Source organism: Brachyhypopomus gauderio, unplaced genomic scaffold (assembly GCF_052324685.1).
Source record: "Brachyhypopomus gauderio isolate BG-103 unplaced genomic scaffold, BGAUD_0.2 sc49, whole genome shotgun sequence".
NCBI classification, from domain to species: domain Eukaryota; kingdom Metazoa; phylum Chordata; class Actinopteri; order Gymnotiformes; family Hypopomidae; genus Brachyhypopomus; species Brachyhypopomus gauderio.
Window position 1 is genome coordinate 574,927 of NW_027506874.1, and position 14,991 is coordinate 589,917.

The following is a 14,991-nucleotide window of genomic DNA, read 5'->3' on the forward strand; positions in this document are numbered from 1 at the left end:
AGCCGGCACACAGACAGATTAAAAATTCTTGATGGGGTCATATGGTTATCGGTCACGTATGCATCCAGTGTTGGACCACATATGAACACGTCTTAATTGTGCAATTTGAAATATTGCATAGAAAAATAAATCATAACTGTGTCATTTTGCAGCACACTGGCTGTGAGAGTAGGTGAGTGTGTGTGGAGCCCAGTGTGTGTGTGAAGTCCAGTGTGTGTGTGGAGCCCAGTGTGTGTGGGGAGCCCAGTGTGTGTGGAGCCCAGTGTGTGTGGGGAGCCCAGTGTGTGGGGAGCCCAGTGTGTGTGGAGCCCAGTGTGTGGGGAGCCCAGTGTGTGGGGAGCCCAGTGTGTGTGGAGCCCAGTGTGTGTGTGGAATCCAGTGTGTGTGGAATCCAGTGTGTGTGGAGCCCAGTGTGTGTGTGGAGCCCAGTGTGTGGGGAGCCCAGTGTGTGTGTGGAGCCCAGTGTGTGTGTGGAATCCAGTGTGTGTGTGGAATCCAGTGTGTGTGGAGCCCAGTGTGTGTGTGGAGCCCAGTGTGTGGGGAGCCCAGTGTGTGTGTGGGGAGCCCAGTGTGTGGGGAATCCAGTGTGTGTGGAATCCAGTGTGTGTGTGGAGCCCAGTGTGTGTGAAGTCCAGTGTGTGGAGCCCAGTGTGTGTGTGGAGCCCAGTGTGTGTGAAGTCCAGTGTGTGTGGAGCCCAGTGTGTGGGGAGCCCAGTGTGTGTGAAGTCCAGTGTGTGTGGAATCCAGTGTGTGTGGAGCCCAGTGTGTGTGGAGCCCAGTGTGTGTGGGGAGCCCAGTGTGTGTGGGGAGCCCAGTGTGTGTGGGGAGCCCGTCAGGTAAATGTTTTTCCTTTCTTTTCTGCGCTACAGATTTCTGTATTTATTTTAACTATCCACCACTGTATTTCCCGCTGTTGGGCGGGTACCAGCCGGCTACAGTCGGGGCTGGATCAAACCATTTTCCAGTGGGAGGCGGGGGTATATGCACTTAATGGAAAATATGCAGATAGGTAAAAAACATATATATTTGAGCCATTGAGCTTATTATCAGTACATAATTTTATATTAATTAAAGATTTCAAGATTATTTAAAAATTATAGACTTTAAATAAAAAATAAATTGCTGGGCTCTTTGATGGGCCCCCCTGGCCCTAGGGCCCGGGACAACAGACCCGGTTGTCCCCCCCTGTCGACGGGGCTGTGTGGAGCCCAGTGTGTGAGGAGCCCTGTGTGTTGAGCTGACCAGTGACTCTTGTGGCATGTGTTTGGCGTATGTTTGGAGGGTGTTTTGTGTGTGTTTGGCGTATGTTTGGCGGGTGTTTGGTGGGTGTTTGGTGGTGTTTGACAGGTGTTTGGTGTGTGCTGGGCAGGTGTTTGGTTGTGTTTGGTGTGTGTTGGGCAGGTGTTTGGTGTGTGTTGGGCAGGTGTTTGGTGTGTGTTGGGCAGGTGTTGGGCAGGTGTTTGGTGTGTGTTGGGCAGGTGTTTGGTGTGTGTTGGGCAGGTGTTTGGTGTGTGTTGGGCAGGTGTTTGACAGGTGTTTGGTGTGTGTTGGCAGGTGTTTGGTGTGTGTTGGGCGGGTGTTTGGTGTGTGTTGGGCGGGTGTTTGACGGGTGTTTGACGGGTGTTTGACAGGTGTTTGGTGTGTGTTGGGCAGGTGTTGGGCGGGTGTTTGACAGGTGTTGGGCGGGTGTTTGACAGGTGTTTGATGGGTGTTTGGTGTGTGTTGGGCGGGTGTTTGGCGGGTGTTTGACAGGTGTTGGGCGGGTGTTTGGTGCGTGTTGGGCGTGTGTTGGGCATGTGTTTGGTGTGTGTTTGGCGGGTGTTGGGCGGGTGTTGGGCGGGTGTTTGGCGTGTGTTTGGTGTGTGTTGGGCGTGTGTTGGGCGGGTGTTTGGTGTGTGTTTGGCGGGTGTTGGGCGGGTGTTGGGCGGGTGTTTGGTGTGTGTTTGGCGGGTGTTGGGCGGGTGTTTGGTGTGTGTTTGGTGTGTGTTTGGCGTGTGTTGGGCGGGTGTTTGACAGGTGTTTGGTGTGTGTTGGGCGTGTGTTGGGCGGGTGTTGGGCGGAGCCTACCCTCACCTCCTCTTGGCACTCATGTCCACAGGTTCATCACTGATGTTCTCCTTCCCACCGCGGCTCCCCAGTGAGTGGGAGGTGGGCGTCGCCCTCACGCTGCCATTCAGCTTCTCCTCATAGGTCGCGTACGCAAGTGGGGTGTGGCTGCCGCCCGCCACGCCCCGCAGGTCACCACGGAGGTCGCCACGGAGGTCGCCACGGAGGTCGCCACGGAGGTCGCCCCGCAGGTCGCCACGGAGATCGCCACGAAGGTCGCCACGAAGGTCGCCACGAAGGTCGCCACGCATGTCACCACGCATGTCACCACGGAGATCACCACGGAGCTCACCCCGCAGGTCACCCCGCAGGTCGGTGCGGAGGTCGCTCAGGGCCCCTGATGCTCCCTCCAGAGCGCCCAGGTCCTTGCGCTTGAGCAGCGCCAGCATCTTGAGCCGCTCCATGGCCTCGTGACCCTCTACCTTCAGACGCTTGGGCAGGACGTCGTCCTGAGGGAGTCGCTCCTCCACCTCCAGACCACGCTTCAGCAGAGAGAGACGCAGGGCCTCCTCACTCACACGCTCCATCCTGGAACAGTCCACACACACACACACACGTGCAAACACACACATGCACACACACACACACACACACACACACACACACACACACACACACACACACACACACACACACACACACACGTGCAAACACACACACACACACACACACACACACAAATTTGCCCTTTGATAAAACACAAACTGTTGCCCTTTGGTAAAACACATGGGTTTTCTAGCACAAATAAATTGTTTTAAAATCTCCACTGACACCTACCTGTCACCAAATAAATTTGGGGAGCTACATGGAACTACTAAAGATTTCATTACTCTCCTGACTTTATTTTTCAGCACAAGGGTGGTGTAGAATACAAATCTCCCACAATAGCACCTTCTGCCCCTGGGATAATGAAGCAATCTCTCCTTATTAAGACACAACATTTTTTGTTGTTGTTTTTTTCTCACAGCAATAAAACTGTAACTAGAGGGTTTTGTTCTTTAAAACTGCTTCTTTGCATCATTTACGGTAGATTCTTATGTCTTGAGCTCAAATCCATGAATTTTTAAGAACCATAAACGCTCCTAATAGATCTGCACTTATTCTTGGGCCCCCTACTGAAAATGTACAATTAATATTTCATTAGAAACCCACCAGGAGAAAATCAAATTAACTGTGTACTGTGGAAGGACACACCGGACGCCCAGGGACTAAACGTAATGTTCATATAAAGAGGAGAAACATTTTACAACAGAATTTATGCAAAGCCAGTTTAAAGAAATATAAAGAATTTCTTCAGTTTTTCTTCATCTCTTTGTATTTCTTCAAACTGATTTGAAACTGATTTAATTTGTGTTTAATCGTACACAATGACAGAAAAGACCATCAGTTATGACCACTGTAACAGCAATGTTGTACACCCGTGTGTCACGGAAGAAAGGATAAAAGAAAATAAGAAAGCAAAAGAAAGTTCTCCTCTGCCAGGATCTGAGCTTTCTGCAAACAATCTCTGCCTACAAACCTCTTTCAGTACACAGAGCATCTGAAGTGAATGCCACATTAGACATGCTCCTCAGATATAATCTTCTTTGACTAGTTTAGAAAAATTTCAGTTTCTGAGCATTTTTTTAAATTACAGTTGTCCACAAGCTAAAGCGCAGAGTGCGGTGAGCTCACAGCACTGCGAGTGAGTCAGTACGTCTACCTGCATCACCTGTCTGCGGCTCCGACACCACCTGTCAGCCTGACTGTCACTCTGCGGTCCTGAAAACCACCGTGTCCTGAACCTTCAGCAGACAGGCAGGTCTGGGACCAGCTGGTGCCTCCAGACCTCAAAGGGCTGCCTGGCCTTGAAGGAAGAGCTCTAGACTACAGTGAAGACAAGATGTCCAGACAGAACATCTGATGGGCACAGAAATAATTAAAATCCCAGGCAGAGCCCACAGGGGTGAAGTGGTCCAGTGCTGTAGCACAATCACACCAGAACCTGTCACTGGCGTCGGCACTGGGAGAGATCCTTCTGGTCCACGCCATCTGGGAGGAGTGCAGGACACTCCTGTTTTACATGGACGTCTGTGATGCTGCTTGAAAGAAAACTGGTGGAGGTAAAAACCTCTGACTGCATAAATCAGATCATACTGAAGATACCACCAAGTGGTAGCTAGCCAACTCTTCACAAAAAGTAACCAATCAGAGCTTGGCTTGTTGTTTTATTTGAGCACGATGCACTCATTGTCAAAAGTGACACCGTTCCTCCTCTATACCTCTTTTGAAATGCATAATCGGTGCTTCTCTCTCACTCCCTCTCTCTCTCTCCCTGCCTCCCTTTCTCTCTCTCTCCCTCTGCCCCTCTTCTCTCTCCCTCTCTTCTCTCTCTCCCTCCCTCTGTCTCTCTCTCCCTCTCTCTTCCGTTCCCCCAATCAGCTTCCTTCTTTATTTCTACATGTGCAGGCCATAGTTGCACACACACACACACACACACACACACACACACACACACACACACACACACACACACACACACACACACACACACACACAGAGCTCTGGGCTCTCTGCCAGTCAACACAGTCCTCACACGCCTCCAGCAGCTCTGGCATCGCAGGGGAAAGGAGGTGCTAAGATGGAGGTACGGTAAACGACATGTTCAAACACACACACACACACACACACACACACACACAGGCACGCACGCACGCACGCACACACACGCGCGCACACACACACACACAAACACACACACACACACACACACTCCTGCAAAGGCATCCCCTCTGCATTCCTTAAGCAGATGAGAATTTTTTTTTCAAAGCAACCTGTCCCCCTCCGGACAAGCCAAAGGAATATGTTTAATACATAGAGTGTGTGTGTTAGTGGGGTGCGTAGAGTGTGTATGGGGTGTGTGTTAGTGCAGGACTCAAAGCGAGAGTGGGGTGTGCAGGGTGAACACTGTCTGAGTCACAGTCCTCTCCACACAAAGGAGCATCTACACGCAAGCCCAAGTCATGCCAGTCTGTGGGGATCCTTTGTTAGCCCAGACCTCCCCTCTCATGTACGCAGGCACACACGTGCACACACACACATACACACACACAAACACACACACACACATACACACACACACACACACACACACACACTTACACACACACAAACACACACACACACGCATGTGCACGCGCACACACACACACACACACACAAACGCATGCACGCACACACACACAGGCGCAAATGTGCACACACACACACACACGCGGCACGCATGCACACATAGAAAAGTAGTTTTAACATTCCAGCAGAGGGCCAACGTCAGTGTGCGAGTACACCAGTACACTAGCCTGAGTACACCAGTACACTAGCCTGAGTACACCAGTACACTAGCACGTGTACACCAGTACACTAGCACGTGTACACCAGTACACTAGCGTGAGTACACCAGTACACTAGCCTGAGTACACCAGTACACTAGCACGTGTACACCAGTACACTAGCACGTGTACACCAGTACACTAGCGCGAGTACACCAGTACACTAGCACGTGTACACCAGTACACTAGCACGTGTACACCAGTACACTAGCCTGAGTACACCAGTACACTAGCCTGAGTACACCAGTACACTAGCGCGAGTAGTACACCAGTACACTAGCACGTGTACACCAGTACACTAGCGCGAGTACACCAGTACACTAGCACGTGTACACCAGTACACTAGCCTGAGTACACCAGTACACTAGCGCGAGTAGTACACCAGTACACTAGCGTGTGTACACCAGTACACTAGCCTGAGTACACCAGTACACTAGCCTGAGTACACCAGTACACTAGCATGAGTAGTACACCAGTACACTAGTGTGAGTACACCAGTACACTAGCGCGAGTAGTACACCAGTACACTAGCCTGAGTACACCAGTACACTAGCCTGAGTACACCAGTACACTAGCGTGAGTAGTACACCAGTACACTAGCGTGAGTACACCAGTACACTAGCCTGAGTACACCAAAACACTAACGCGAGTAGTACACCAGTACACTAGCCTGAGTACACCAGTACACTAGCGTGAGTACACCAGTACACTAGCACATGTACACCAGTACACTAGCCTGAGTAGTACACCAGTACACTAGTGCGAGTAGTACACTAGTACACTAGCACGTGTACACCAGTACACTAGTGCGAGTACACCAGTACACTAGTGCGAGTACACCAGTACACTAGCGTGAGTACACCAGTACACTAGCGTGAGTAGTACACTAGTACATGTACACCAGTACACTAGTGCGAGTAGTACAGTAGTACACTAGCACGTGTACACCAGTACACTAGTGCGAGTACACCAGTACACTAGCCTGAGTACACCAGTACACTAGCGTGAGTACACCAGTACACTAGCGCGAGTAGTACACCAGTACACTAGCGTGTGTACACCAGTACACTAGCGTGTGTACACCAGTACACTAGCCTGAGTACACCAGTACACTAGCCTGAGTACACCAGTACACTAGCGTGAGTAGTACACCAGTACACTAGCGTGAGGAGTACACCAGTACACTAGCGCGAGTAGTACACCAGTACACTAGCGCGAGTAGTACACCAGTACACTAGCCTGAGTACACCAGTACACTAACCTGAGTACACCAGTACACTAGCGTGAGTAGTACACCAGTACACTAGCGTGAGTACACCAGTACACTAGCCTGAGTACACCAGTACACTAGCGCGAGTAGTACACCAGTACACTAGCCTGAGTACACCAGTACACTAGCACGTGTACACCAGTACACTAGCCTGAGTAGTACACCAGTACACTAGTGCGAGTAGTACACTAGTACACAAGCACGTGTACACCAGTACACTAGTGCGAGTACACCAGTACACTAGTGCGAGTACACCAGTACACTAGCACGTGTACACCAGTACACTAGCGCGAGTAGTACACCAGTACACTAGCGCGAGTAGTACACCAGTACACTAGTGCATTTGCGTGAGTACACCAGTACACTAGTGCGAGTACACCAGTACACTAGTGCGGGTACACCAGTACACTAGTGCGAGTACACCAGTACACTAGCGCGAGTAGTACACCAGTACACTAGTGCATTTGCGTGAGTACACCAGTACACTAGTGCGGGTACACCAGTACACTAGTGCGAGTACACCAGTACACTAGTGCGGGTACACTAGTACACTAGCGTGAGCTCAGTGAGTGGCACACATGTGCAGCCACACCTCCTCCGCCCCTCCCCCACACTCCTCTCTGCTCACACTGCATCTGCCAATCAAAGCGCTCGTGCTACTGTACTGGGCAGCTCAGCTCAGCGCCCAACCCCCACCCTTCTGTTCTACACAGCTATGCAGTCTTACACACACACACACACACACACACACACACACACACACACACACACACACACACACACACACACACACACACACACACACACACACGCGCGCCAACACCTCACCCACTTCAAACTGCCATGTTTCCAAATAAGCTCTTAGTTATTTGACTGAAGTATTTGATTAACCTCTTCACTGCTGTTTCTGTCCACTGACAGGAATACAGGTAGAACGGGAGGACAGACCCTGACTGAACAGTAACGTCTCTCTGGGACGGCTGGAACTGACAGTGATGTGATTTGTTCTCCTTCTGAATTTCAGAGAAAGATTGCAAGAAGATAAGTCTATTAATACATTTGATGTATCAATTCTTTTTTCATTAGGTAGTTAGATTGTAATAAACTTTTGGCAAAATAACAGAAGGGAGATAAAGTTATTTCAGACCTGGTGAGGTGAAAAACCAGGATGTCTGCTGACCAATACTTGATAAGCAACTACTGAATATGTCTATGATATCGATAGCTTGCTTGCCCTCTCGTGGTCAAGGTTACTGATGTCTAGGTTGCAATCAAAGATGCTTTTTTCTACTGGCAACAACAGCAATACTCCTGATACAGCGACTAAACACACTCCTGATATAGAGACTAAACACACTCCTGATACAGTGACTAAACACACTCCTGATACAGAGACTAAACACACTCCTGATACAGAGACTAAACACACTCCTGATACAGAGACTAAACACACTCCTGATATAGAGACTAAACACACTCCTGATACAGCGACTAAACACACTCCTGATATAGAGACTAAACACACTCCTGATATAGAGACTAAACACACAGCACTGACACAGTGCAGAGAGATCTGCTAAGAGTCTGCAGCACATTGGGGCTCCATGTTGTCACTAAGGCCAGACTAACTAACGAGACAGAGAGAGAGAGAGAGAGAGAGAGAGAGAGAGAGAGAGAGAGAGAGAGAGAGAGAGAAAGAGAAAGAGGAAGAAAGGGAGGGGGAGGGAGAGAGAAAGGAATAGAGAGAGAGAGAGAAATAAAGAGAGAGAGAGGAAGAAAGGGAGGGGAGGGAGGGAGAGAGAAAGGAATAAAGAGAGGGAGAGAGAGAGGGAAAGAGAAAGAGAGAGGAGGGGAAGGGGAGTAACAATGTATATTGTTACATTAGTAACAATGTAAATCACAGAGAGGGGGCGCTAGAGTGAGATGGGGCTTTAGGTAAGAGCATATATGACTTCCTGCACCGGGATCACACACTTTAAACTCTTCACAGTCCGAATTTGTGCCCTACGACTGGGACACAGATTTGAATCCCACGCGCAGAGCTGCACTCTCATTGGTAGAGAGACTCCACCCCCCACCCCCTGCGGCCCGTCGTGGGGAGCCATCTTGTCGAGCTTTTACCAGTCATATGACACCTCTGAGCACAGGGCTGGTCCACAGTGCCATGTGACCATGTTCAGAAAGATGTGGTGGCAGATCTCACGTGACCCGGTTGGCACCACCAGCACGTGAGACAATACCGGAGTGACGCAGACTAAACGTGGAGAAAAAAAAATCATAGAAAATTATAACGTTCAAATGTCATCTATCGCCTTATGGACTTATGACATCTTAGCACTCATCAACAACTCCTTAATTTCAGGTTATGTAGGCCTACCTACTGTGTTCAAGATGGCAAGGGTGGTACCAATCCTGAAAAAAGCAACTCTTGACACCTCTGACATGAACAACTACATACCGGTATCATTTCTTTCTTTTCTATCAAAAACTCTGGAGCGAGTAGTCTATGACCAATTACCTCTCTTCCTCACCCAGAACCAACTCCATAATCCTAATCAGTCTGGCTTCAAACGGGCACACTCAACAGAAACTGCCCTCAAAGCAGTGACCGAGAAGCTCCATGCTGCCAAGGCTAACAAGCCATCATCAGTTTTAATTCTTCTAGATCTTTCTGCAGCCTTTGACATGGTCAACCACAACATCCTCCTCTCTGTTCTTTCAAGCCTCGGTGTGACTGGCTCTGCTTGGAAATGGTTCCAGTCATATCTTGAAGACCGTTCCTATCAGGTAACATGGAGAGAATCTACATCCAATCCATGTAAACTTTCCACTGGAGTCCCCCAAGGCTCAGTCCTAGGCCCTCTTCTCTTCTCTTTATATACTCGTTCCCTTGGTGACATTATTTTGTCTCATGGTTTCTCTTATCATTGCTATGCTGATGACACCCAGCTAATTCTTTCCTTCCCTCATTCTGACACCCAGGTCTCTAGGCGTATCTCGGGCATGCTTGGCAGATATTGCTTCATGGATGACTGCTCACCACTTGAAGCTCAATCCTAGCAAAACTGAGCTTTTGTACATTCCAGGAACCCCAAACCCACACAACAACCTCAGTTTCCTTTGAGAACGCCATCAGAAACTGCACAAAGCCTGGGTGTAACGTTGGACAACGAGTTGTCCTTCTCAACACATGTTTCAAAACTGACCAGATCCTGCAGATTTCTCCTCTGCAACATACGGAGAATATGACCCTTCCTTTCACATGAAGCTACTCAAGTGCTTGTGCAGTCTCTAGTAATCTCAAACCTGGACTACTGAAATTCCCTACTTGCAGGTCTTCCTCTACGGGTCATCAGACCTCTACAACTAATTCAGAATGCTGCAGCACGACTGGTCTTCAATCTCCCCAAGTTCTCACATGTGACTCCTCTACTACGCTCTCTTCACTGGCTTCCAGTAGTGGCACGCATCAGATATAAAACATTGATGCTTGCTTACAAGGCCAAAAATGGACTGGCCCCTCCCTACATGATGTCCATGGTCAAAAGCCAATCCGTACAGCGAACACTCAGAACCTCAAGCTTGGCTCGACTCGAAACTCCACGCTTAAAGTCTCATGGAAGACAAAGCTCCAGACTATTCTCCGTCCTGGCTCCAAGATGGTGGAATGATCTTCCATTAGCTGCTAGGACTGCAGAGTCTATTGCTATCTTCAAGCGTAGACTGAAGACCCACCTGTTTGTTGAGTTCTTACCAGAGCACTAACTCAGCTGATACCACTTGCCGTTGTTCTTAAATTGTATGTCTGTCTATGGTTATTTGTGCTTCTTGGCAAATGTCTAACTTGTAAAACACTAGGTAATGATATTGACTCCTGTAGTTTAGTAGTAGTCTGACTCAATGGTGTCTTGAATTCTGGCCTTCTCGCAGACACACGCAGACACACGCAAACACATGCAGACACACGCAAACACACACAGACACACGCAGACACACACACACAATGATTGGGCAGGGCTAAGGTCAGAGGTCAACTTAGTTTCATGTTGCTCCTTTAGATCTTGGGACAAATCCAAGGAAAATGCACCCGAACAGCAGAGGACAGACCCGCTGAAGAGGACACGCAGGTTGCAGTAGTCTGCGGGACTCTCCGGGCCTGCGGGACTCTCCGGGACACTCGCTCTCGAAGATCTAGAAACCTGCTGACACCTCACAACATTTCAGCCGGACATTAACCTTTCAGTGTGGCTGGTCAGACCGCAGATCTCTGCACTGGGCACCTTTAAAGAGCAGCTGAACGCATTGAGGAACAGCATGGAGGAACAGCACGGAGGAACAGCACGGAGGAACAGCACGGAGGAGCAGCACGGAGGAACAGCACGGAGGAGCAGCACGGAGGAACAGCACGGAGGAGCAGCACGGAGGAGCAGCACGGAGGAACAGCACGGAGGAGCAGCACGGAGGAACAGCACGGAGGAGCAGCACGGAGGAACAGTACGGAGGAGCAGCACGGAGGAGCAGTACGGAGGAGCAGCACGGAGGAACAGCACGGAGGAGCAGCACGGAGGAACAGCACGGAGGAACAGCACGGTGGAGCAGCACGGAGGAACAGCACGGAGGAACAGCACGGAGGAGCAGCACGGAGGAGCAGCACGGAGGAGCAGTACGGAGGAGCAGCACGGAGGAGCAGCACGGAGGAGCAGTACGGAGGAGCAGCACGGAGGAACAGTACGGAGGAGCAGCACGGAGGAACAGTACGGAGGAGCAGCACGGAGCAGCAGCACGGAGCAGCAGCACGGAGCAGCAGCACAGAGGAACAGCACGGAGGAACAGCAAGGAGGAGCAGCACGGAGGAGCAGTACGGAGGAACAGTACGGAGGAGCAGCACGGAGGAACAGTACGGAGGAGCAGCACGGAGGAGCAGTACGGAGGAGCAGCACGGAGCAGCAGCACAGAGGAGCAGCACGGAGGAGCAGTACAGAGGAGCAGCACGGAAGGCAGCGGAGCAGTTGTTTGTACCGGACGAGCACTGGAGGCTCCGTGTGTCTCATGTTCTCACCGATGCGAGTGCACTGTAGGAGAATGCATCAGTTCCAAATGATCTAGAGATCTACAGATCTAACAGCACAAACATAATGGTGTCAGGACGGGGAGGGCGGTCAGGACGGGAGAGGAAGTGTAATCTAATGACAGATTAACAATATGTGCATGAATGGTGATGAGATTAGATAACAAAAGACCAGCCACCAAACCCAAGATCTGATCAAGCCACCCACATGAAGGGAGCTGGGGCAGAGCCTGCCCCCCAAATAGAGCAGGGGCGGGGCATAGCCAGCCCCCGAAATCGAGCAGGGGCGGAGTCTGCCCCCCAAATAGAGCAGGGGCAGGGTATAGCATGCCCCCCAAATAGAGCAGGGGCGGAGCCTGTCCACCAAACGGCAGATCTGGCAAGAGCGGCACAGCCGCAGACTGATAGCACCTCGTCCTCATCGCCATCACACACACACACACACACACACACACACACAGGTGCGCGCCACGCCACAAACACACACACACACACACACACACACACACACACACACACACACACACACACACACACACACACACACACACACACACACACACGGGCTACCAGGGGGCCAGCGTGCTGCTGATGTGTGCAGAGCGGTACCACAGCCTCTCTCTCTCTCCCAGGCTGGAGGGAGCAGTTCTCCGCGGTCCTGCCCAGACCTCCACCCTGAAGTGCCACCTACACCCAGAGGGTTGACTACACCCTGGCTGCCCCGGGTGGAGCTCACCTGCAGGACAGCGTGTACAGGGAAGGGGAGGCCCCGCCAGGCCTGCCCAGGGGACAGACCCCTCACAAGGCGTCGGGAACGACTGTCCGTCCGCCCGCCCGCCCACGGCGCCGCTCGCCCCCAACACACTTAAGCGCTCGCCCCAACACACTTAAGCACAGGTCCTCATCAAACAAGGCAACAACTGCGGCCCGGGGTTGCCATGGCAACCGGGACGTCTATTTTTAGCCAGTATCACTAATCAATTTAATTTCTGCAGTAGCCCAAGGCAAACATGGACGGAGGACTGGCCCTGGACGACGGGGGCGCGGGAGTGAACAACAGGGACAGAGACAGAAAGAAGAGGTGAGAGAGGGTGAGGGGAGAGAGAGAGAGAGAGAGAGAGAGAGAGAGAGAGAGAGAGAGAGAGAGAGAGAGAGAGAGAGAGAGAGAGAGAGAGAGAGGTCAAGCTCAATGGGAAGAAGTCCCCGAAACAAAGAAGAGCATTTTGTCTAAGACTGCAAATGGCAGGAAGACATCTTTAGATGTGCGTGAGGCTGGATCACCAACACAACACAGCAATAACCCAATACACCCACCTCAACACATCAACACCCCAATACACCCACCTCAACACATCAACACCCCAATACACCCACCTCAACACATCAACACCCCAATACACCCACCTCAACACATCAACACCCCAATACACCCACCTCAACACCCCAATACACCCACCTCAACACATCAACACCCCAATACACCCACCTCAACACATCAACACCCCAATACACCCACCTCAACACATCAACACCCCAATACACCCACCTCAACACATCAACACCCCAATACACCCACCTCAACACATCAACACCCCAATACACCCACCTCAACACACCAACACCCCAATACACCCACCTCAACACATCAACACCCCAATACACCCACCTCAACACATCAACACCCCACCTCAACACATCAACACCCCAATACACCCACCTCAACACATCAACACCCCACTTCAACACCCCAATACACCTACCTCAACACACCAATACACCTCAGTTCAACCAATACACCCCACCTTAACACCCCAATACACCCACCTCAACACACCAATACACCTCAGTTCAACCAATACACCCCACCTCAACACATCAACACCCCACTTCAACACCCCACTTCAACACCCCAATACACCCACCTCAACACACCAATACACCTCAGTTCAACCAATACACCCCACCTCAACACATCAACACCCCACTTCAACACCCCACTTCAACACCCCAATACACCCACCTCAACACACCAATACACCTCAGTTCAACCAATACACCCCACCTTAACACCCCAATACACCCACCTCAACACACCAATACACCTCAGTTCAACCAATACACCCCACCTCAACACATCAACACCCAATACACCTCACCTCAACACACCAACACCCCAATACACTAATACACCCATCTCAACACCACAATACACCCCATCTCAATACACCAACACCCCAATACACCCCACCTCAACACACCAACACCCCAATACCCAACACACCAACACCTCAACACCCCAACACTCCAATACCCAACACAACAATACCCAACACACCAATGCACCAATCAACCACCACGCATGTAGCTGCCATGTCGAGCAGAGTAAGCCAAGGTCTCAGTTTCTTGCCAATTCAAGTTACAAGGTCCCCAAATGTGATCCATGCGTTTTCCCTGTAGTTGTTGAAATATATGGCTGCTGGTGAAATTAAAGATGTGTCCCAAGCCATGTTGTTGCAAACAGCCCCAAGAAGCCTCGTCATTCTGGTGTGCAGCGCATTTGAGAGGCGACTGGACTCCAAAATGGGCCTCCTGTTTTTCATTAAGTGTGTGAGAGAGACTGAGAGGGATTAGGACAGATCCCAGACACTGGAGTGGGGGGTGAGGAGGGTCATATGATCAACTGTAAGTTTACACTTGAGGACTCTGTGTCTGTATGTGTGTGTGTGTGTGTGTGTGTGTGTGTGTGTGTGTGTACACATTGCACAGTGGAGGTGGAACAGCTGTATGTGTCTTGTATGAGCAATGATCAATTATGTCACATTCCAATGACATGAGAGACTCTGGCTTAAGACCCAGTTAAAGTAGGCAGAGGACGAAAATGAGAGAGAGAGAGAGAGAGAGAGAGAGAGAGAGAGAGAGAGAGATCACTATCCCTAACCCTTTAAAATCTAACTCTAACCCTTAGTCTTTTCATAACTATAATACTGTAATGCAAAGCCAAAAATCACCAGCCTAGATCGGGAGACTCCTAACCTAGAGAAATGTCCCTCACAGTGGTCAACATATTACATTCACATACACATATGCCTGTACACACTTACAAACACACATACAAATGTTATGTTCTTTTTTGAAACAAAAGAATGTTCAATACAATAGCACCTGAGTATTTGGGGAAA

The 14,991-nt window shown here is 50.4% G+C and overlaps 1 pseudogene across 1 annotated transcript in view; it reads right to left on the bottom strand.

The window, feature by feature from the left end:
• Positions 1–14,991, bottom strand: part of LOC143487695 (transcriptional repressor p66-beta-like) — a 30,211-nt pseudogene that overhangs the window by 13,129 nt on the left and 2,091 nt on the right. Inside the window, exon 2 of the transcript XR_013124334.1 lies at positions 2,074–2,634. The product of XR_013124334.1 is annotated as a transcriptional repressor p66-beta-like (transcript). The remainder of the gene's footprint in view (positions 1–2,073; positions 2,635–14,991) is intronic.